This window comes from Equus przewalskii, chromosome 30 (assembly GCF_037783145.1).
Source record: "Equus przewalskii isolate Varuska chromosome 30, EquPr2, whole genome shotgun sequence".
NCBI classification, from domain to species: Eukaryota; Metazoa; Chordata; class Mammalia; order Perissodactyla; family Equidae; genus Equus; species Equus przewalskii.
The window spans coordinates 27,208,321-27,232,697 of record NC_091860.1 but is presented as its reverse complement, the minus strand read 5'-3'; the positions used below and the strand labels follow the sequence as shown (position 1 = coordinate 27,232,697).

At 49.9% G+C, this 24,377-nt stretch overlaps 1 long non-coding RNA gene across 1 annotated transcript; it reads right to left on the bottom strand.

The window, feature by feature from the left end:
* Nucleotides 1-23,891, bottom strand: LOC139080426 (uncharacterized). The gene is made up of 2 exons (XR_011534941.1): nucleotides 23,799-23,891; nucleotides 1-2,826 (listed from the first exon to the last, which is right to left on the bottom strand). It is a non-coding gene; the product is annotated as an uncharacterized lncRNA (long non-coding RNA).
* Nucleotides 23,892-24,377: the final 486 nt, after the last annotated feature.

The following is a 24,377-nucleotide window of genomic DNA, read 5'->3' as shown; positions in this document are numbered from 1 at the left end:
TTAAAATAATACATTCTTTACTTTTTTTAAATTTCAAAAGTAATATGTGGTTTTTATAAGCAATTGTTATACTGTAGAAATACATTGCAGAAGAAGTGAAAAATTGCCCCTCTCCCTCCCCCCCAAGTCCAAGGCCTCGAGATATGCCATACTGGAGTGACAGGCGCTGTGGCAGCCTTGGCGGGCCCACTGATTGCACGTGGGGATCGCTGGGCACCTTCCACTCCCCAGGGTGCCGGGCTGTGCAGCTGTGCAGGTGCTGCCAGGAGAGCCTTTCCCAGGGGCTCAAGAAACGTAGCAGTGTGTGTGAATTCAAACCCTTGCTCCCTGAATAAACGCCACTCTGAGCCTGTCACCCGGCTCCTCTCCGGCTCCTGTTGCCTTCCTGAGATAAAGGGTTAGCTCCCTGCTGACCTCACAGGGGTGGGAACAAAACCACAGGAGAATCAGACTTCCCTGATGAAGAAATGATGATCCAGCTCATTAGGCCCAGATGATCAGGCTGGATAACAATCAGCTTCCAAACCACCAGCAGGCCTGAGGTCTAAAGACCTGTGCTTCAAGGAGCTTCCAATCTAGTAGGGCGGGCAAGAAGCATTGAGTCCAGTGCCATGCAGTTGTGTAGACTCTGCTTGAACACTTCTGGTGATGGGGAGCTCTCCACTTTGTGCTGGGAGAAGATGCTGGTAATTAGGAAGTTATCCCTCACATGGAGCCCGGAGCCTCCTCCCCTGCTACACACACCCCTCGGGGCTTCTGCTGGCCTCCCCACGTATGGCAGCATCCAGTGGAAACCCCGGGTCCCCCTGCTCCCGGCACTGTACCCTGACGCTCCACCAAATAAAAAGTTCCCGTCTCACATCAAAGAAACCTTGCAGCGTTATGAGGAACTCGGCGTCTTTGAGGCCAGACGTTTTCTCGCCTAATAACCAGACCTTGCCCTGAGCTCAGCTCGGCCAAGTGTTTCATCTCCTCGTGTCCTGTTTGTGGACCAGGGGAAGTTGTGGGTACATCTGATCTTAGCCTTGTGGAGCTGCCGCCAAACAATACATCAAAGGCTACTTCTTTTGAAAGCAGAGACTGTCTTGTTACCGTTCCAGAACAAATTCAACCTAGCATTCCAGAAGGAAATCCCAGCTGACCGTTCCTCCCCTGAGATCTTCAGTCACTTAACTCACTGCCTCTGCTGGCATCTTTTCCCCTGGGAGAGAGTCTAGATAGAGCATTTTTCCTCCTTCCCTTTGGGAGTGTGGGGGGTTCCTTCCCCCAGCCCCACATTCTGATCCCAAGCTCAGTAAAGGGTGGCAGAGAGCTCTTCATTGAGTTGTCTGGCTAAGGGGTGGCACCCCAGAGACCTTCCTGGTGCCACTGCTGCAGCAAAGCGTGAGGGACATGTGACTGGAAGACTGAGTTCTCCCGTGAAGAAGATTGAAGGCAGCCCCTGCCTGAGAGGTTCTCCTGGCAGGACCAGGGGAACCAGCCAGCATGGTCCAACGGCGCTTGTGCCTCTTGGTGTGGGAGGGTGGCACGAGATTTTCCCATGAGCTGAGTGAATGCTCAGTGAGAAGGGAGACAGCTCCGGGGTGCAGGGGTGTGCAGCCAGAGCAGAGGTAAGGGGAGGAGATGAGAGACTGGATAGAGGGGGCGTCACCCACACTGGGGAATGCTGCTGTGCTGGGGACCCCATGTCTGTGTTGGGGGCTCTGTCAAAGGACAAATGCACTCCTCCAGAGAAGGCCAGTGATGGGTAACTGGGGTGAACCCACAGCCCTTGCATCTCTCTTCATCCCAACCCCAGAGGAACCCAGGACTGAGGCAAGGGGCTCCGGCCAGAAGCTGGGAGGGCAGCTGCAAAGTTGGGTGGACCGGGACCCCCCTCCTACACTCTGGAGAACACCCGCTCTCCACACATGCCCAGTCTGTGGCGGGTGCCCCAAGTGTTCTCCCAGTGTAGGGAAGGAGCCTGCACACGCCAGCTGCCTACTTTGGAAGCGGACTCCTGGCCAGAAATGAGGGGCAAGGCGAGTCTCTCCACCAGGACCCGGGAAGGACACTGGCCCTCAGGCTTTCGCCGTGCATGGGAAGAGTACTCCCATCCTGCACGCCCCTGTCTGTGAAGAGCTCCCCACACCTTCACCAGAGGGAAGACGTTCTCTTCAGAGCTCTGACAGCAGATGGGCTTCTCCCAGGGACCTTAAAGACTCGGTGTGTGTTGTGTCCCGCTCATGTTTGAATCCCCCACTGTCCCGGACAGAGTGTCGGGCATATAGAAAGTGCTCCAAAATGTTGGCTGAATTGAGTTTAAAACAAGGAGCCCGCTGTCTGGGGACAGCTCTCGTACTTCCAGCATCACAGAATCAACCAGCTGTCTGCTTCTGTTGTCCTTCGTAAGTGTTGAGGGCACCCTGTCCGAAGTCCCTGTCTTGGAGGCGGGAGAGAGCCTGGAGGATACAGAGGTTGTTCCAGCTCAAGATTATTGTGTGTTTCAGCCTATTTGGGCCCAGACAAATCACAGATGATATAATCCGTAATTCTGTTCCAAGCGTTCCTTATGTGGGAGATTCATCCAGCAGCCATAATTCAGCTTTACGTTGACGCATATTTTTTTTTTAGGTGCATAAACTTTTTAATGGGTTTTTCCCTCCACAGAGAATGCCTCAGCATAGGGCTTAATAAACTGAGACTCACGTGTTAGCAAACCTTCTCAATGGTCACCCATCTGTGAAGTTTTGCAGCGACCGTGGCCGTCCGTGAACTTTTGATCTTCGATCAAGTGGCTTGGGCACTTGTTACTCTTCTCCAGGATCCACAGTACCTCTGGGTAACCTGGATCATAGAAATATTTAATTAAATTGTACCACATGGGAATTTCAAGTATGAATGATGCAATCCCCCTCATAATAAAAATCTATTATTCCCTGGTCTTGCATTTATACTGCTCTCCCCAGACTCTCGTACGCTGGCTTTTCCTTACCACACACACACTGTCTGGAGAGAGAGCCAAGAGTCATCTCGAGGAGGAAACTGTGAAGAAATAGAATGTCTAAATAAAGTCAAGGCTCCTCTGAGCACTTCGCCATCATTATTCATAGAACATTTCGCCCTCACGCTCTTGCTCTGTATAAAGCACACCTTCCACAGGGGGTTGAAAAAGTCTCAGGCAGCTAAAAGCCAGAGACACACACATCCATAAATAACTTGTCATTTAGGCCAGCTTCTCATTTAACTGCAGTAATGGGGGGGGGGGGTGCAAAAATGCAAAGAATATCTAAACTTTAAACAATGACATAACCAAAACTAAAGGGCAAGTCTTAAAGGAGTCAATCGATTTTTCATCTAAGATTAAAATTCAGTGTTCTCTGCAAAACTTGAACTCAGTCGCTTCAGGTTCCTGTCTGAAATAGATGTGCGTCTCTGCCTCTTTCTCCTGGCGCTCTCTGCTTTGTCTGCAGACAGCGTGTGCGTGATGGGAAAAGGTCAGCCTGGGCGCTGGGGAGCTGTCCGCAGGTTGGGGAGGAATAGATTGTTCCTGTCCAGAGATTGCTTAGAAACAAGTTGGAAATGATCTTCTAAAAGGCTTGGATGCCTTGGGGCTGGCCCCGTGGCCGAGTGGTTAAGTTCGCGCGCTCCTCTGCAGGCGGCCCAGTGTTTCGTTAGTTCGAATCCTGGGCGCAGACATGGCACTGCTCATCAGACCACGCTGAGGCAGCATCCCACATGCCACAACTAGAAGAACCCACAACGAAGAATACACAACTATGTACCGGGGGGCTTTGAGGAGAAAAAGGAAAAAATAAAATCTTTTAAAAAAAAAAAAAAGGCTTGGATGCCTTAAAAGAAACATGTTCTATTTTATTTAAAACAGTCTTGCAGGTCAAGCAATCAATCAATGGCTGTTTATTGAGACTAGCAGAAAAACTAAAACCTAATATTGGCTCTCAAAGAGCTTACAATCCAGTTCCTAGAGGGGAGGAGCTGCGTTTACAAGTCCAAGACTGATGAGGGGTCCAGGTCCAGCTCTGCCACTTACTACCGGGTATCTCGTGCTGGGCAAGTTATTGAACTCCCGAAGCTCCGTAAAATATAAAATGGAGATAATAACTGTAAAATGGAGATTTTATTACTCATCTGTAAAGTGGAGATAATAACAGTTCCTTACTCAGCTTTGTTACAAAGGTTAAGTGAGGAGGTACACAAGAGGCCTGGCACATACAAGTTCTCTATAAAGGTAGGCTATTACCATCATCTGTAAAATAACGCCCCAAGGCACCAAGCAACATAGCAAATAAGTGGCATAGTCATTAAGTTCATGGAAGCTCAGGGGTGGAGAGACTCCTGTGGGCAGGGATCAGGGCCACATGGTGACCATGGAGGAAGATGTCCACAAAGGAAGATGTTTAGCAGTGACTATGGTTTATAAGTTCTGACCGAAAACATGGTGACTCAACGTTCGAACCATGACCCCTACTCTTCCTTGGGCTTGATTTATTCCAGTCTCAGCCAGACAGGACTTCTTTCTTGCAAAGAGTTGGGTTCAGGACCATCTGCTTCCACTCTGCTGGCCTGCCTTCCCATCCTGGACACCACATCCCAGTGAGTGGCTCCAATGATGGGGGAGTCCTCATCGAGCTCCCAGGGTGAAGCTGAGAATATCTTCAGTGGCCTTATCAAGTGCAAGCAAGACACCTTAAAGTGAAGATAGCTCCCATCTTCCTTTCCTGCCAGGTAAGGTAGACAGGGAGGAGCAGAGGACACAGTGGGGAAATTCAGGCCATGTCCTATAGTTCGAATTCATTCAACATATCCATTCCCACTATATGACTGGCCCTGGCCCCAACCTGGGGAAAGAATGCAAGCAGACTCTTCTCCGAGCTCCAAGTGTTGTATAAATCCCAAATGAAGGGTTAGTCAAGGGTCATGGTACTCAGAAGTCTGCGGAGAGTCAGATAAAGTCTATGTTGGGTTAGTTCTCTCTTTTATGCAAACTGCTGATTAAGCATCTGCTGATATGCGACAGTGTGCCTTGTGGAAGATGTGAAAATGAAGAGTTAGTTCCTCTGGGTTCCCAGAGAAACTTGCTCACATCCCATTATAGTCCAACTACCTGGCATTGCATTTGTTGACTCTGCTTTCTCGACTAGACATTCAGATGTGGCTGTGTCTCTCTCAGTTTGAATCCCCAGCACCCAGCCAAGGGCCCAGCACATAGCAGGCACTCATTCAGTGTTGTTGGGTTAAATAATTCTGAGTCCATGTTTTCAGGACAATCCTACATTGTGGTGAGCACCTGTCCTCAAGGCCATGGCATTGAGTGACAGCTGTCACGTCAGCCACAAAAGGAGAAAGCTGTGGGAGCTTGGGTGAGGTTGAGCCTGTGCTGGTGGTGCACCCTGAGAGGCTCCGCAGAGAAGGTGACTCTGAGAAAGCCCTTGAAACAGGATTAGAGGCAGGACTGGAGCTCCAGTAGGCGGAGAGGAGAATCCCAGCCAAGCGAAAGGCATGAAAAGAGGCACAGTGTGGGTGAAGCCAGGAGGTGAGTCTTGGAGGACATGATGGGCAGGTGCGTCAGAGCAGGGAGCCTGGAGTGGGTGCTCAGGGTGCTGGACTTGACTCGGTGGACAACGTTCCTTCTCCATTCTTATCATCCTCACCATCCCAACAGTGATAATAGAAATAACAATAACAACAACTGGGATTGCCTGAGTGCCCAACACATGCGAGGCACTGTTTTAAGCATTTTGCATGAATTATCTTTCAATCCTCACGAACACTCTATGAGGAGAGGCTTCCATTTTACAGACTAGAAAACCGAGGTGCAGGAAGGTTAAGGGAGCTTCCCAAAGTCAATAGCTCAAAGTGACAGAGGGTTCAGGCCCAGGCATGTGGCTCCAGAGCCCACATCCTGCCTCTGCTGATGTTCCCCTCCCAAGTTCATGGTCACCTCATGCTGCCCCTCCTTGCTCCCAACCACGACCATCACCCCCAGCGCTGGTCCGAATCCTCCACCTGGTTTTATCTCCACACCAGGTCTGTTTTCACCACAGCTAGCTCTCAGGGTTGGAAAGCAGCCTGACTCCCACACCCCTGTCTCAAACAGATGGATCATCTCGTAGGAATGCTCTCTACCTAGTCTGTCAGCTCCCCTCAGCAACCATGCCTGCCACATTTTGTCATCTTTTTCCTGAAGCCCTTGGCTGTCTTCCACTCATGTAGCCTTTCAGACATCTTACCACAGCCGCTGCTACTGGTGCCCACCATGAAAGTAACAAGACCCCAGGCTGCTGCCTCCCAGGGTTCCCAGAGCCCGAATCTCCAGGGGCCACTTTGGCGCCAGTACATAATGCCTCTCCCACCCTCAGTGTCTTGCACAACCTCCATGAAACAGCTGCTTCAGCTTCTATCTAAAACTCTCTCACATGGGCCTCAAAAGGCAACATATGATACCAGTTGGAGGGTCGACTACCTGCCACCCAGCATCTCTAGCCTGCCCACCCACATGCGGAACGCTTCCTCATCACTCCCCCACCCAATGCAACACAACAGCCAGAAAGGGGTGGGTGAGTATTTGAGGCCCCACTCCCAGGTTAGCCTCCACAGATACCACCTTACCACCACAGAGACCTCTCATTTATGTACTGGTCTTCACCATGAATTGTCGATGTCTACTTCTCTCTTTTCTTCTTTTCAAACTTTACTAAACACAGTAAAAAGAAAAAAAGAAAAAACAAAAACAAACTTAAATTGTTTAATTTCGTCCCTACCTAGCAATTCTAACAAAGAGCTTTGGTCAGAGTTCTGCAGTGAAATTTTTTAGGATGGAATAATGTGTTGTCTAGATTTGCTTAAAAATAGTATGGAGGGGTAAGGCACATATAGACGAAATAAGGTTGTTATGAGTGGATCATTGTTGAGGCTGATGGAATACAGGGATGGTGGAAGATGCTAATTACTGCATTCTGTTCACGTCTGTACATGTGTAAAATCTTCCAACTAAAAGCAAAAAACATTTAAAAATTTCTAAATGTTGGTGGGGCAATAGGTTGAAACTCATGGCAATAGGTTCAAACCATTGTGGAGTTTCTCTTTTTATTTCATTTCTCTACATAATCTCCAGCGCCCGGTTCCAGGGATAAGTGGGGCTTGGCTGGCTGTGTGCTCCTGGTCCAAGAAAACCAGACAGAGTTGGAATTAAAGTCTGCACAGTTGATGCCGCCAGGAAGGCCCCGCCCGGGCTGCCCCGCAGACCTGGCGTTAGCAGCTCCCTCCTCAGAGCCGCTGCCATGGGTCTAGACACATGGTTGAAGCATCAAGGTTCCAGCTTATTCTGAGTCAGTGAAATGCTGACGTCAACAGTGAAGTCTGCGTCGCATCTCAGCGGAGCAACGTCCTGGGGGTGGCCCACCGAGTGCAGACGCCAAAAACAACAGGCGGCTGGAGGGTGTTGAGATGGGATGTTGAGAAAGTGGTGTCATGGGAATTCTCTCTTTGGCCTTTAAAGTGTCTATCTTCAGACAGAGGAGCCAAAGGGATGTCTAGAGGCTTAGCTTTGAAGGAATTTCAGGGCCCCTGGGGAAGTCATCTTAATTCTGCAGCCTTCTGTGGTCCAGGCCTGGCCCCTTTCGTTAATCTGGCAGATGACTCTCAAGAAAGATGCCGCTGGCCTGGGGGCAGCTTCGGAGTGGGTTGGAGATTGTTTGACTCCAAGAATGAAGAGACCCTAGCCAGCTTCCACGTGGGCAGCCCATCTATTTGGAGGTCTCTGTCCCCATCCCCTCACCCCACCCCTTCCACCATCTTTGGGAGCCTCGGCCGTCACAGGAGTCACAGGTCATTGGCGCACCGCCTCGCCTGGTTAGAGCCCTCCCCACTCCTGATGTCTCAGGGTGCTGTCTATGAGTCTGTGTTGAGCCCAGCGGGCAGCTTCCCTTTGGTTTCTGAGGTTACGCCAGAGATGTGACCTCACTTCTGCATCAGCATCCATCTGAAGAGCAGGGTCCAGGCTGAGCTTTCCATCTCACACAGGCTGAAAGAGGGGCAGCGAGGAGACAGCAGCCTCAGTCGGACCCACACCCAGGCTGGACCCCAGCTGGTGCTCCCTAGCAGAGGTGTTGGGTGCAGCAACTCTGTCCACTTCCCTCAGCTGCCTTAATTCAGTCCACCTTCGTCTATCTCCGGGATCACTGCAGCAGCCTCTACGGCGTCTCCGTGCACCGGTCTGGACACCTCCGTTCCATTCCCACACAGCTGCAAAGCCATCTGTCTAAATCACAAGGCCGATTATATCACCACCTGCTGCAAACGCACAGCGACTCCTGCTGTCTCAAGCACCCTGGCACAGTTCTCCAGGCCCGGCACACCCACTGCTCCAGCCCACCTCGCCCTCCTCCCTGCCATGCTCTCCTCTCCCCAGGCCCAGCGGCCGCCCACAGATCCCAGGGTGCCTCTGCTCTGGCCTGACTGGCTCCCCTCTTCCCTCTGCCTGCAGACACCAACTCTCCATTCAGGTCTCCGTATCTCCCTGATGCCAAGGCTGGGTAGCGCGGTCCCTTGGCGGGTGCTTCAGTGGCCACCTGCCCAGCGTGTATCACACAGTCTTGTAATTGCTGGCTTACTTCCCTGCTGCTATGGACTGAGTGTTCCTGTCCCCCCAAATTCACGTGTTGAAGCCTAGGCCCCAAGGAGATGGTGTTAGAAGATGGGGCCTCTGGGAGTGATGAGGTCATGAGGGTGGAGCCCTCATGATGGCATTAGTGCCCTTATAAGAGACACCCCAGGGAGCTCCCTTGCCCCTTCCTCCATCTGAAGACACAGTGAGAAGACACCGCCTATGAACCAGGGAGAGGATCCTCACCAGACGCTGGGTCTGCCCGCACCTTGATCTTGGACTTCCAGCCTCCAGAACTGGGAGGAATAAATGTCTACTGTTTATAAACCACCCAGTCTGTGGTATTCTGTTATAGCAGCCCAGATGGTCCCTCAAACTAATCTTACAGGGCTGGGACTGTGTTTAAGCCACCACTGTGCTCCTGAGCACAGTCTGGCACACAGTAGGTACTCAAACATGGGGGGCTCACAAATGGTTTGGACAACAGGCCCAGCTGAGAGTGCCAGCCCCATAATGGTTTCTTAGTGATCTCGACATTTTCTTCTTTGAAACACTTGAGTGACTGCAACCAGACATCCTCTGCTGCCCCATATCTCTGTCCCTCAGAGTCGTATCCCCCAGGTCATTCCTCAGACTCCTCCCGACCTGGAATGGTTTTGCAAAGGAATGAGAATGCCCTGAAGAGGCGGTGCGCCAATGCAGCAGCAGAAAGGCCTTGTCATTGCCACCTGCATGGCCCCGACTACTGAGGGCTGACCCCACAGATGAAGGCTGAACCGTGGGAGCAGTGGGACCTGGCCCACGTTCACTATGTATCAGCATTTCCCCCATTTAATACAAATGACAGCTCACTGAGATGAACATCGAAGGCACTAGCCCCACCTTCGCGAAAGAGGATGGACTTTGAAGTTGAGTAGATTGGAGTTTAAGCACTGTTTTTACCACTTATTCTTTCTGTGCCATTTTTGTCATATGAAAAATGTGCATAACACGTGCTGTATTAGTTGGAGTAAGTACCAGCTGCTGTAACAAAACCCTGAAATCTCAGTAACGAAATGCAATAATGCACTTACTCCTCACTCATGTGAAACTGGGTGTGATTGTGTGGTTCTCTTGCTGCCTTTCCAAGCTCAAGGAGCCATGTTTCTCCCACACGTGGCTCTGCTTGACTCTATGGCCTTGTGGTCCTCCACGGGACCTTCTGCACTAAATTAGCCAACAGGTGAAGAGAGGAGACGTCGAGGATTGCTCAGGAGGTGAGGGCCAGCCTGAAAGTGGTGTGCATCGCTTCAGCCCAAGTCCAACGGCCCCATCTAGAAACAGGGGGAGGCGGGGCAGGAAGCATGGAAATAAAATATTTGAAAGCACTTCGCGTTGCTTCTGCCACACCTACCTGGCAGGATTGCTGTCTTTAAGGGAACAACGCATAAAGGTGCTTAAGAGAGTCCTGGCCCACTGTGGATGCCAAAATAATGTTTCCTTCTTTCTTTGCCTTTGGCGATGGTTGGGCCTGGAAGGTTTCTAAAATGATCTCTGTATGTAAATGAGCCTCAGGGCTTCTTTTTTTTTTAAGGACCTGCCGATGAGGCTTTTTGAGTTACTAGCCAGTCATCGGAGGCCCAGGGGAGTCCGAGAGGTCACCCTGACTTGGCAGGACATTTGGGAAGTTCTGCACTAAGCACCATGACAAATGTGTTCCCTCCATGCCTCCATCCACGCCCATCAGCCACAAACACACATTCCGCCCTGCTCCGGAAGGAGATGGAGGTTCAGGGTGACTGGATTTATGAATTTCCTCAATGTGGATTAAACACAGTTAAGGAGGCTGTCTGTGGGGACGGAGCCGTGGAATGGGGTGTCTCTGGCTGAGATGGTGTGACTCAGGGTGGAGTCAGCTGTTCAGACAGGCTTTGGGAAGCGAGTGGGATGAGAAACCTGGGAGGCTAGAGGCAGAGGCTCAGACGCTGTTCCCATCACCTCCCCAGACTCTCTTCCTGCCCTTGTCTGAGGCTTATTGATGTACTGGTGGAGGACAGAGTTGCAGGCAGTGAACTGATGACCCAGTGTCTGGGGGCAGAGACAAGGTGCTAGAGAGGACATGAGGATGAGGACGAATGAGCTTGAAGGAATTCAGACCACCGTCGGGAAATAATAAGAACCTAACATCTGCAGACAGATCAGCAGCACAGTGAGGATAGGGTGAAGCAATGCAAGATGACTGTGAGGGACCCCAACCCCAGCATGGACTGTGTTTAGTCATCTCTGGGAGTCTTTCCTCAAGGCTGATGGACGTTTCTGTGACTTATCGGTCACTGGCTCTGATATCCAGTAGGAGCCCCAGCATTTTCACATCTTGGTTTGAGAGATCCTCTGCTAGTGTTATCATTGGTTAAGGCAGCACCAGATTCCAGCTGTTCACGGGTGACTGACTGGTCCCTTGGGCAACCAGTCTCCTTACCCCCAGCCCCATGCTCACCATCACTCCCTGAGGACATAGCACCTGCTGAGCCCCTAGATCCCTGGATTCCTCAGTGGCCTGTGTCCATCCAGCCTCCAGACCCCTCAGGTGCCTTCTTCCCTCACCTGCTTCCCGCGCCTCTGTCCCTCTCAGAAGTGGAAGAGCAGGGAAAACAGTGCCATGAGAATCTATTCCTCTTCAGGACGAGGGTTTCCCCTTTATCTCTTACAGTTTGGAAGGTGAGGAGGCCCAGACAATCGTAAGCCTAAGAAAAGAGGCAGAATGTGATTCAAAGTGTGGGGAGAACTAATTTCCCATGGGTGGTCTTTCCTTTCCCATCTCCAGAAAAGCCGCAAAATGGAAACACACACACAAGTCCAAATCCAATCAGACAAAATTGTCAAGGACCCTAATGCAGAAGTTGAGGACACGCCCAGTGATCTCCCATCTAGCTTCAGGGCACCATCTCACTTTGACTCACTTCCAGGGTCCTGGCAACTGGCTGTGGTTTCTGGCCCTTGGCCAGTTTATTTTAAAGGCCAAATTTCCATGACTGTGTGATAGGCGCTCAGCTCTAGATCTTCAAATACGCCACTGCCTTTCTTTCCCCCTCTCCCATATCCACGCTCTCTCCTTTTAACATTCATATTTCATTTTACAACAAATTTCTCTTTTCTCTTTCATCATGTTGACTGGCCATCACCATGGCCACCCTCCCCACCCAAGTCTCCTCATAGGAAGGGGCCCACAGGCAGGGACTTGTACTTGTCATCCTCCATTAGTCAAAGTGGTGATGAGCTCAACTTCCCTCCTGATCAGCGATGAGTCCTCTTTCCATTTGTTTCTTGTAACTAGGACAATTCTGTGAGTAGGGAGCTTTGGGTAGGCCAAGAAAGTCCTTCCCTGGGGGCAGGAAATTGGTTACTTGCCTTTGGAGTCATCTACTTCAATGATAAAATGTGGGCTACTAGGGGCCAGCCCGGTGGCACAGCAGTTAAATTCTCATGTTCCGTTTCGGCAGCCCTGGGTTCGCAAGTTCGGATCCCGGGTGCGGACATGGCACCACTTGGCAAGCTGTGCTGTGGTAGGTGTCCCACATATAAAGCAGAGGAAGATGGACACGGATGTTAGCTCGGGGCCAGTCTGCCTCAGCAAAAAGAGGAGGATTGGCAGCAGATGTTAGCTCAGGGCTAATCTCCCTCAAAAAAAAAATGGGGGGCTACTACTCCAATGATAAAATTGGGGCCTACTCTACGTACCTGTACAGCAAAAAATCTATAATGCAACATCATAAACCATACGTATTAAAATATATATATATATATATATATATATATATATACACTACATATATACTACCTATGATAAAAACCAATTTGAAGATTTTTCTCACACTCTTGATCACAAACTGCTTTGGTGGATGATTTTGCTGAAAAAATTAAGCTAGCCATTAATCACAAAAGACAGGCATGAATGAAAGTCATCTCACAGCTTGCTATATTGTGTGGGACATAAATGTACTGTACACATTTGACTCCCCAAAATATTATCAACATATTTGTGAGCCAAAATACATTCAAAAGGTATGGATTTAAATAAATTTTGCTGAAGTAATCATCCATAAATATTTGCCCAGTGATAGGGGTGAATACCACCTTGTTCAAAACTTGTATCCTTAAGTCATAGTTTTAAAAGAATCAACCAATTAAGTAACACCAATATTATTTTTTCAACATGGTATAAGGGAATAACCCTCCTTTTCCATACATATGCATATTTCTTTTGTTTTATGATATGAATCATATATACTTTATTGATATATGGCCGTGTTAATGAGTCAGTAGAAAAACCACACCCCTGTTGTGGGTGTAGGAGGTGAGGTCATTCCTAATGGCACTCACCAGGTATAATGAGGTGTGTTGTTCAGATCTAAAATGGCAGAGGAGTATTGTAAACCTTGATCCAGTGGTTATTTCACGAGTGTATACACATTTAAAAATCCATCAGCCTGTATAGCTTTGTATACTTTACTGGATGATGTCATGTCCCTATAGAAAAATAGAATAAGTGATCAGAGGAAGTGCCGAGGTGAACTTCAGAGAGCTGTCCAAATGCCTCCCGAATTGTGGAGAGAGGCTAGCAGGGAGGAGAAAAGGGGCCCCTCCAACCCGTCTGTGAAATGCTGCCAACGTGTAACGGCTGGGAGATGATTATCTATGGAAATAGTCTATAAATGCTCGTTTATCTCGGACTTTGTAAGCTAATATGTTTTATGCTTTTTGGATTCTCTTCTTTTATTTCCTTTATTTCTCATTTGGTATTAGACAAAGTACAGTGGATTATTGCTATGTTGTGAATACTATGTATTCATGGTAGTTATGTTCTTTAAAGTCTCTATGAACACTGAATTAGCAGATCGGAAACCTTCACTCCTGGGGCAAATACAGGGTTAGGGTCCTGCAAGCCTCTGGTCACAGCATTTCCATCAACCCATCAATACATAACTTTGTGTGTGTTTTTTTAAAGATCTCTTATTTAATGCATACTATTGTGTCATTAACATTGAACTCACATCCAACAGCTGTAACTCATGCCTAAACAAAGCTGGTCTAACACACGTATTTTCTCCGTAAGGCACATCACAGTCCTGTCATACTTAGGACCACTAGACACTACAGCACTAGGCTTTGGGGCCATTTTAATCAGTGAAATCACCAACAAACCGCACAAAAATGAAAAAAATCTGGCACTAAATAGGCCGTGAAAGGACAATTGTTCACAGTATGAGAGCTGAAACAAGAAAGCAGTGTCACCTTGTTTGACCTCAGCTGGGACATGCACGTTGGGTGATTCAGGTATTTTTGCGCCTCTTTGCATGTTCACGAATGAGTGTGAAAGTGCTGCGAGTATTGATTTCAAGGTTACAAATAAATTTTAACAGGTAGGTGAATGCATAAATACAGAATCCACGAATAATGAGGATCAACTGTATTTTGAAAGTTTCTACTTGGTTTAGCTGTGGTGAGTGGGACTAACAGAAGGAGCTGTTGTCTATACCAATGGTTACCAAATTCACTCCATTTAGAATCTCCTGGGGAGCTTCCAAAACCCTCGAGGTCCAGACTGCACTCCAGGTGAATTAATTAAGCATCTCTGGGGTGGAAACCAGGCATCGGTAACCTCTGGCTCAGGGTCTCCTAAAAGACTAAAATCAAGGTGTCAGGTGGGGCTATGGTCCCATCTGAAGACTCGACTGCTGGAGGCTCTGACTCCAAGCTCAGCTCAACGATTGTTGGCAGGACGCAGCTCCTCACGCGCTGATGGGCCACGAGCCTCTGTTTCTCCCTCACTGGTGCTAGAGGCCACCTTCAGTTCCTTGCCTTGTGGGGCCCTCCATCGGGCAGCTCACAAAATGGTAGCTGGCTTTCATCAGAGTGAACAAGTGAAGGGACAAGAGAGAATGTCCAATCTTTTGTAACCCAATTCCAGAAGAAATATCCCATCACTTTTTGCTATATTCTGTTCATTAGAACCAAGTCATTAGGTCCAGCCAACACCCAAGGGGAAGAGAGTACAGAAGGTGTGCATACCAAAAGGTGGAATCATGGTGGGGTGCCTTAGAAGCCATCCACCACACCAGCCTTTCCAACCTAGAGATTTTCTTTCTAGAGCTGAAGCTTGGAATTGCTAGTTTGGTCTTAAACAAATAAATTGTTGCTTCCTCATATCTATACTTTCAAATAAAATATCTATTTGTGAATTATTCACTTCCTGGATTATATATGGATAAATCCACACGCTCCAGGACTTCCTTCTCCTGCTCTCAATTTTTGCCTGTTCACGCATGATAGAGGCCACATAATTGGAAAGCTATGTCTTCCACCAAAAAATCATCTCTCTCAGGGCTAAATATAAATTGTTTATATTAATTATAAGTTCATTAATTTCAAGGCAGAAGGAATACAGGTGCAAGGACCCTGGGCACGTTCATCAAAGAGGCCAGTGCGGCTGGAGTAGGGTGTGGGGAGGAGGAGGAGCTAGTGGAAGAGGGAAAATTCCAGAAGTAATGAAGGTGTGAGGGCAAATTATACAATCTTGCAGGCTGCGTATACTAGTTATCTATTGCTGCATAACAAATGACCCCAAAATTTAACAACTTAAAACAAAAATACCTTTATTACCTCCCACGGGTTCTGTGGTCACGACTTCAGGACTGGCTCAGCAGGTGATTCTGGCTTTGTATTTCTCATGTAGTTGCTGTCAAGGTGTTAGCCAGAGCACGTTCACCTGAGGATTTGATTCGGAGGTGGGGGATCCACTTCCAAGATGGCTCACCAAGTGGCCGCCAAGTCAGTGCTGGCTCTAGGACTTCCTGGCTCATGGACCTCTCTACAAGGGTGTTTGAATATCCTCCCAACATAATGACTGGCTTTTCCCAGAAAGCAAGATGGAACTGAACATCTTTTATAACCTGACCTTGGAAGTCTGCTCATCAAGGTTCCATGTTACTGACTCCCACCCCTGGGAATAAACCCTTGGGACACACGCTGTGAAATGATAGCCCTGGAAATATACAATTATAATTACACTTGGGGACTTCACTTCACGTGGTTCATATCAAGAGAGCCCCCACAGAAGAAAATTCTCAAAAGAGCACAACTCTTTTGAAGAAGGTTCAAGAAGTAGTTCCACAAGCCTTGCCCTAAAGAATGCCCTGAGCAGGTGACCCCAGCACCAGAGACTCCCACGATGGGAGACATGCCATCCAGGAACGATACCCAAGCAGCTATGTGACCGACTGCTGGAGCTGCACTGTGACTGCTGACTGCCAACCATGCATCTGAAGGGAAAGCCGGGCAGAGGGGAGTGAGCTGAGGGCGTCATTTGAGAAGTGAGCTGGTGTGGACCTGCTACCCTAGGTGGTGTCTATGGCTGTGACCGGGAGTCCACTGCAGCAATCCACTGGCTTCATACATAGGAGATGGCAATGCCTCACTTCTCACTTCTGTGGTCTTCCCCAATCAAAGCAAAGATGCTGCCCGCAGTCCTCGTAGGTGTGAGCAAATCAGCTTGGCTTCTGTACGACAGAGGGAGGAACCCAAACAAGGCAAAAGATAGTTCACCCTGTGGAAAGTGAGGCTGTGTGCAGTTTCTCTTTTATAACAATAACTGTAAAATGTGTGTGCGTGCACACATGTATGTGTGTTGTATGTATGCCTGTGTGTGCAAGTATGTTGTGTACTAGTGTGTATTGTGCGTGTGTGTGTCTATACACTCTTGCTCCTGCCCTAGGCAGGAGTGTAAATCAGCACACCTTCCCTTGAAAGCAAATTGCCAGTATGTATCAAGAGCCTTAAAAAGGCCGATGCCTTTGATCCAATCATTTCACTTCTAAGAAACTTAGCACTTCTTAGAAAATTATCAGTCTTAAGGATGAAGTTATATATAAGGGTATTCTTCTCAGTGCCATTTATACTAATCAAGTGTTGAAATAATCAGAATGTCCAACAATGGGGAAATGGTTAAATAAATTACGATGTGTACAGCCAGAAAAAAAATGCCAGAAACCATTTTTAACGAATGCTCACTATTAAATGCTTATTTTTTTAAAAAGTAAGATGCCGAACCATCTATACTGCAGTGACGTTGTCATGTGTATTCAGAGTAAAAAGACCGGTAGGAAATATACCAACATACACCGGGATGCTGGTTGTTGATGACAGCTGGGTGCCATTCTTATTTTCCAAATTTTCCACAGTGAGCATGTGTTGTCGTCTTAGCTCGGATTTGCTCCAGAAAGAGAAGCCTGAGGCATGGACCGAGGGCAGGTGGCTTATTTTGGGAAGAGATTCTCGGGAGCTGGGTGGGGACTAGGCAGTGAATCAGGGCCTGCTCGTCACCACCTTGCAAAGCTGCTGCTGCGGGCATGCTGGGGACCTGGTGAAAGGAGGGAGTGTGAGATGTGCCCACAGTGTCTGACAGTCAGAAAAAAAGCAATTAAAAGGAAAAGAGAGAGAAGGGAGGGAGGGAAAAAGAGAGTGAGGAATAAAGAAAAAAGAAAGGGAGAGAGGAGGAGAGAATGCCAGGAGGAAGCAATGGAGGGGAGGAGGAAGGGAGGAGAAAGCTGTCGGTCTTCACTGTTGCTGCTGTCCGTTTCCCTCCTAACTCTCTTCCTTCTCGTGGTTGAGTCACCATCAACACCTGCCAGCTGGTAGCTCAGAGCTCTGGTTGCAAAGGAGGGACACTCTGTTCTGGAAGCTTCCGGCCCTGAGCAGGAGACAGCATGACCCTCAATGCCCCAGCCTCTCCTCCCACTCCACTCACTTCCCTGCCTGGGCAGGTCACTCCACACTCCTGTGGGTCCCCTGAAGGTCAGGATGACAAGAACGACCTACAGCGGTGTCTCACTTCAGGCTTTACAAAGCTTTCACTTAAAGTACTTCATTTTACTCTTGCACCCAAGTGTGAAGTAAACAAGGCAGGACTTTTAATCTCTGTTTTGCAGCCAGGAAATGAAAGCCCTGAGAGGTGAAGCAATTTGCTCAAGGTCGCACAACTAGTAAGTGGCCTCGCACCAGAGCCTGGCCTCGCATCCCCAGCTCGTGACTCCAAGAGCAATTGTGTTTTCCTCCACAGAGCCCTGTTGTCCGTGTACGTGCTTTACAACCTAACCACCAGCACATATGGTGCCCAAATCCTCATAAATTCTGCACTCATTTGGCAACAAACTAATAATAATGTTGAACCTTCATCAAATACCAGTCTTTACTAAGCATCTGTATTCATTATCTTGTTCAATCCATAGCAGAGTCCCATTGACAGGCAAGGAACCAGAGCCTCCTGAAGGAGAATAACTCTCCTGTGCACACAAGCTGGACCCCAGACTCAAGCATGACACTCTGACTCCAGAGCTATGACAATCACATTATTAGATGCTCCTCGTAAAAAGGGCCCATTTAAGATGACAAAACGGGATCTTCAAAGAGAGATCCCAACCCATCTGCACTGGCTCTTAAGCGGTGCTTGGGCACCGATGGGCCCGTTTCTCCTCTCTTCTGAACTCCATCTCCTCACAAGAGCCCTGACTTCTAATCCATCACCCTCTGGGCTCTCACTTGCAGAGGTGTGATTTTATGCCAGAGGTGTGATCTATGCCTCACAGATGTCTGTACGCACAGTACACACTCGGTCAACGTTGGGTTGCTGTCGATGGGTTGGCTGCTTGAATGAATTAATGAATTTTGTACTCTCGGAAGCCCACCTTTCCCCAAATCCCTTCTCCACCAGTCTCAGGGTCTGACATTTCCAATGTCAAGATCACCAGGTTAAAAGCTTGATGGAGACATAAATATTTTAAATGGAGCACCAAATTATTTTACCCGGGAATTGGGAGCCTATTAACAAGCTGATGGATCACCCCAGACTCATTTCTCTAGTCCCTCTTCCCTTTCACCCCATGGCACCCCTGCACCGTGATGCCATGAGTGTGTTTTGATGGAAAAGACGGGACAGCTAAGAAAGGTCTGGAGCAGAACTTCCAAACTAGTTCCGGAAAAACTGTTGTGAATTCAGCTGCTCCTCAATGAGCTTGTTTATTCGTCTTTAAATGAAGGTAATCTGTTGTAAATCCCATCAAATCCTTTAATATGTTACCATGATTGCAAGTCTCCCCGAAAGGAGAGTTTCATAGACAGAATTACTCAAAAACACTTTGCCATAGAAACGCAGCCCAGCTGGATGCTCAGAGAAGCCCAGCAGAGGGTTCGAGCCTGCTCTGCGGCCAGGATCACCTGGGATGCTCTTAAAAACACAGATTTCCATGCCCCACCCTAGATCTTTGGGAACAGTCTTAGGTTGGGACCAGGAAAAGGTTTTTCTTAGATGCCCACTGGATGATCTGAAGATGAGCTTGTCTGGGCATCTCAGCCAAGGGCCTGGGACACTCTGTGAAGGTCTGGGTGGAAGGAAGCCCACCTGGGGGTGGGGGAAGCAGAGAGAGGTGTTGGGGAGGCCAGAATGAGGGAATACTCAAAGGAAGGATGTCACATGTTGGGGCCAAGCTTTGCCCAGCTGACAATTCCCCTGCCCTCTCAGGAGCCGAGCAGGGCTGCATGCTTTTAGAAGGGGCACCCTCTGCCACCAAAGCTGAGGGGTTCCAGAAGAGCCAGGGCGTGTCATCTTTACAGCCAGGCACAGACGTGGCGTCCACCTGGCAGCCCCACAAGGCCAGGCCGGACTTGGAGGAAGAGGCTGGGCCGAGAGCCTGGCTCGCACGTCTGTCTCCATCCCACTCGGATGCACTGCATGGGGCACAGCCCAGGGTGAGGACAACCTCAGGGCCTTCCAGCTCTGCCCCCAGCCGGGCCTCAGAACCCCCTGGGTCGATGGCTCCAGGAGGCCTGTGGGCCACATCAGGAGGAAGCCGAAACGCCCAAGGCTTTGCATTCAGATTCTGCATCCTTGACTTTTGTTAACCTCCCTCAGCGCCTCATTGACCAGGGCAGGGTCCCCTCCTCACTCTTGTGGGTGCCCAGTGCCTACCATCAAGCCTGGCCCAGGATAAGTCTGAGATACATACTCGTTGAATCAAGTTGAATCCTCTGTTTCAAATGGCCTCGAGTTCCTCCTTCTCTCTTTGTGGGTTCACAGCAGGTGATTGTTGGGCCGAAAGAGGCCCGTGGTCCAGCCAGCACCCTGCACACAGGAAGTGAGCTGGACTTCTGCAGTTGAAATGAGGGCCTGCAAAACCCTCTCTCCTTGAGTCTGGCGTTGGTTTGGTTCCCGGCTGTCTGGGTGGACATCATTGCCACTGTCGCTATGGAACAAACTACCATGTGGTCCTCTCTTCCTGCTTCTGCAACCTCTGCTCTAAGTGTGAACATATGAGAAGACTTTGGATTGTTCTTGCCTCCACCTGAGCTAGGGAGGGGCAATGAGGCATCTTAGTTCTGCCCGCTGTGTGATCTTGGACCAACTGCTCAACCTCTCTGAACTGCAGGGACAGAGGCTCAGCAGGTGTAACAGCTGTGTGTGGAACCCATCTCTCCGTGGGTAAAGTTCTATTTACTCACAAGGACATGGTTTAAACATCATTGCATTTTTGTTCATGCATTTACACAAACGTGTGTCTTGTGCCTTGTTTATTGACGTGGGTCGTGTGTTTGCTGGGTGGGACTGTGCGCCCTCTGGGCTTGGACATTCAAACCAATTGCTGCCCGAGCCCAGTGCCAGGTCCCTTCAGCAAAAAAGCCCCAGGTCCTTGTCTGTGGGGACCCTGCATTCCTGAGTCACAGCATCTGTTCTCAGGACCACGGGGGATGTAGGTCCCTGGCAGCTATGGCTCCTCAGGTGGCAGAGCTGGAGGGAGGAATTCCCAGAGGAGGACTCATTCAACAAACATCTGTTTAGCACCTAACACTACCACGCACTGAGTTTAGAATTTTCTTTAGGTGAATGGGGACAAGGTCAGGGAGCCAAAGTTATTGATACAATTTTTTTCCGAGATTAGATACAAGTTTATTGGTATTTATTCACACACACAATGAATGCTCACTGTGTCTGGGATTTTCAAAGCAGAGGAAGAGGAAATCTAGCTCTGGCCATGATCGGGGCCCCAGCTTTCACAGTCCGATAGTTCCATACCTGGGGCCCAGGCGCAGCTTTAAAACATCCTGCAGCTGGATAATTGCAGCCTGAACAGTAGGTTCTGTCCAGGGGATGGAAGAAGGGAGTCATCGCGGATCCTGAAGGCGGTCCCTTCTGTGGGTCTTTTTTCTCCCCCTCGGGCCGTGGACTTGAGCAGGGCAGACCACGAGCAGAACTCTTTTACAAACTCTGTGCCTGTGCAATGGTCAAGGCCCTACACCTGGGTCCCTGGTCCAGGTCAGGGGCTCCCTGCTCCCCTCTGAGGAGCTGCCCTTATCTTTCCTGAAATTGGGTTGGGGCAATGAGAGAGGTTCTCAGAGGATGGGCAACTTGGCAGATCCTTGCCAGCTCCTTCCCCTGCAGGAGGAGGAGGGCAGCACAGCAGTGGTCCTTTTGAGGGCAACAACCAAGGTGTCCAGGGGACCATGTTTCACACAGGATCATATCCCCGACCAGCTGGACTTCCCTGGCACAGGAGTCCACTCACTGAAGAGCTGTAGGGGCTCCTTCGGCCTTGCACGTGGCAGCAGGCTCTCTGAGTGTGTGTGGAGCTCTCGGGGGTTCCCAGGTATGAGGGACACTGTTAGCCCCGTCACCTCTCATCGTCACCTTTGCATGTCTGCAGCCTCTGAACAAATAACCACCCACTCTGGGTTAGCCTGGTCCTCAGACAGACAAGGATCTGGAACTCACAAACTCTTCACAGCCCTGACACTAGAACGGGTCGCTCTAGGCTTCCTTGCAGTTGGTTCCCAGGGGCCCGAGCGTATTCTCCCCAGTTCCATTCTTCCCTTCTCCTGTCAAGCAGGAACACGCTTCCTCCCGCCTCTCCTTGGAACATGCTTACGGAGCACATATTCCTGTGGCATTCACGCCCACAGAGTCTGGGCCTGTTCGTTTCCCTGCGCCTGCTTGCATTACCACATGAGGAATCTAAAGTTCAGGGAGATTAAATGTATCGCCAAGGACAAACAAATGACAGGCCACTGAGTCATTCAGCCGCCTTACAAACATTGCTAAAACAAGGACAGAACCCGAGGAGAGGGCCCTGGACAGAAATCAGACCTAAAGATAGAGAAACCACGCAACGGGCAAGTGGCTAGCTTAACTAAAGAATAACCCGAGACTCGAAACATCAGCCAGGCCTCTTTCTCGTTAGGAATATGCACTCCATTCGAGGTGTTTTCACCATGCGACTGGTACTTTATAGAAGTCATGTGACATTTAGGGAATGAAGAGGGGGAGAGGGCTGGTAGGCCAGTGGAACATGCAGATATATACATAGCATAGTCGCGTCTTCCTGGTTGGAGAGATGGGGAAGTTAATGAGTGTCTAACCAAGAGCTTGCACGTGCTGTTTTCTGTGCATTATCACAGAAACGTTTTCAAGAGCCCTGGGAGATGGGTTTCGTTGGGGATCCAGGTCTTCTGGCAACCAGCTTTGGTTCATATGTCTGGAGGCCCATTAAATGGCTCCCAGCAGAAAATCTGGCCTCCGTTGGGCCTCGGAAGCCCCTATCACGAGCACACATGATGCTGTCTCTGTGCCTGTCATGTCTAGAACAACATCCCGCCTCCTGGCACCCCGGGACTTACAGCTGCGCGTGCCCAATCTGTGCCATTCACCCCACATCAGATCGGTCCTCCTCCTCCAGCTCTGAGGTCATTCAGAGAAAGCTGAGGATAAAATGCAGCTACTCCCTCTGGAGCAGGCGGCACACGGTGTTCTTGTGCCTGATAAATGTACCAAGAACTTCATTATCTGATGAGGAAGGCTCCCGGGCCGCCCACGCCTGCTGCCAAGCCAGCCGAGGGCGTTGCTGCAGGTGGGAAGCAGCGTGGGACGGCTGGGCCCGCCTCCTTGAGCCAAAGCCCCTAATGAGGCCAGCTCAGGAAGATTCCTCTGGACCAGTCTCAGCCTCAGCAGGAGGGACAGACAGGGACTTTGGACAAGACTGAGGCTCTGAGAGGTTGTGGAGGTGTCACCCAGCTGGATAAGGGTCAGAAATAAGATGGAAAGTATTCCGATCTCTGTAATGACAATACCCAGCACTTACACAGAACCTTCTACGGGACCCGCACGGCACATCTATTCACTCATTCAATCCTCCAGCAACCCACGAGGGCAGGACTGTCGCTGTCTTGGTGCCACACGCGAGGAAACTGAGGCACAGAGAAAGAAGCTCACCAAAGGTAATACAATCTACTTATGCTTCTTTCCCGTCATGCCCCCGTGGCTCCTACCTGCTCCCACAAAGCCTCAGCCTCCCCAGCCAGGAGGGCCACCTGGTTAATGATGGACACATTCTCTACATGCACAGGCAGCATGCCCAGCAGCTGGCTCACCAGCACCTGCTGTTTTATGGATGGTCATAAGTGTCCCATGACCAAGAGGACATGGGTTAGTAGACTCTCAAAGACACATCCACAACACAGCCAACCCGGGTGGATGCTGGGACACTGCCTCCTCGTGTCTGAGCTTCGTCCCCACTCACCTGTCCCCTACTGCCCACACGTGCACGACTGATGTCCCCCTCTCCACGCTTGCCTTCTCCAGAATACCCCCCTCTATGGCCCTCACTGGGACACCCCTTCCTTTGAAAAGCCTTCTCTAGCCCTCCACTTCCACGAGGCCAGTTGGGAGCGTGGCTTGGCTCACACCTAGTTCCCTAGCTGTGTGACTTTGGGTTTCGGAGACACTTAAGTTCTCTGTGCCTCGGGTTCTCATTTGTAAAACTTGATGACCATAGGATCAGACTTGAGTGCAGATGGAGCAGGTAGCAAGCCCTGTGTCAGTGGGAGGCTCGCCCTGCCTGGGTCCTGCGGTCCCTGGCCCTGCCAACACAGCAGTGTCCCTGTCCCATCATGGTGGACCCCTTGAGGGCAGGAACCGTGTCCTATTTTCTCCCCAGCACCCGGCCACAGAAGAAGCGCCCAGGGAGTGATGTCTCTTCTAGTAGAGAGACTATTCTTGAATATTTGTGCTAAGTGAGGGAGGAAAACACAAATAACCCCAAACAGAAAACATTCCATCTTCATGACACGCTCAGCCAAATGGCCACACTCATAAAAGGCGGCAAACAGCACTTACTGCTTTCCAAGTTAGAGACGTGATTTCCAGCCTTCTCCGGGTGAGGGTTCATCTGCCTCGTAAACTTAGGCAGCCCATGACTCATACACCGATTCCGTGCATCATTCCTTAAAGGGAACACCCCTCAGTTTCTCAAGTCGTTCATCCAGCTGTGCATGGTTGACCTAAGGGACAGCCGCACCTGCTGGCGAGTACGGTGCCGCGACCCCGGAGCAGGGTCAGGAGAGAAAGCCTGGACACACAGGAGACCCCAGGCTGGAGGATGCGCCTGGCATGGCAGAGCTACAACAGGCACGCTAACGAGATGCCAGACAGGTCTAGCATTTCTTCATGCTGCACTTTTTGGCCTCTGACTCCCTCTGGCTGAGCTCACAGACCAGGTGTCTGAGCCCGGGCCTCACGTGAGGGAACCATGGGCCTCTCTGCCTGCTTTGTCTGCACTGGCCACGGTGACCAGGCTCAGAGGGGACAGTTGTCTCTGTTTGCCACCTGCCTCCAGGCCAAGGCCCTGCTCTGCTGAATGGCCCTCTGCCCCATGGCTGAGAAAGGAACTCAGCCGCGTTGGGGCAGGGTGGTCTC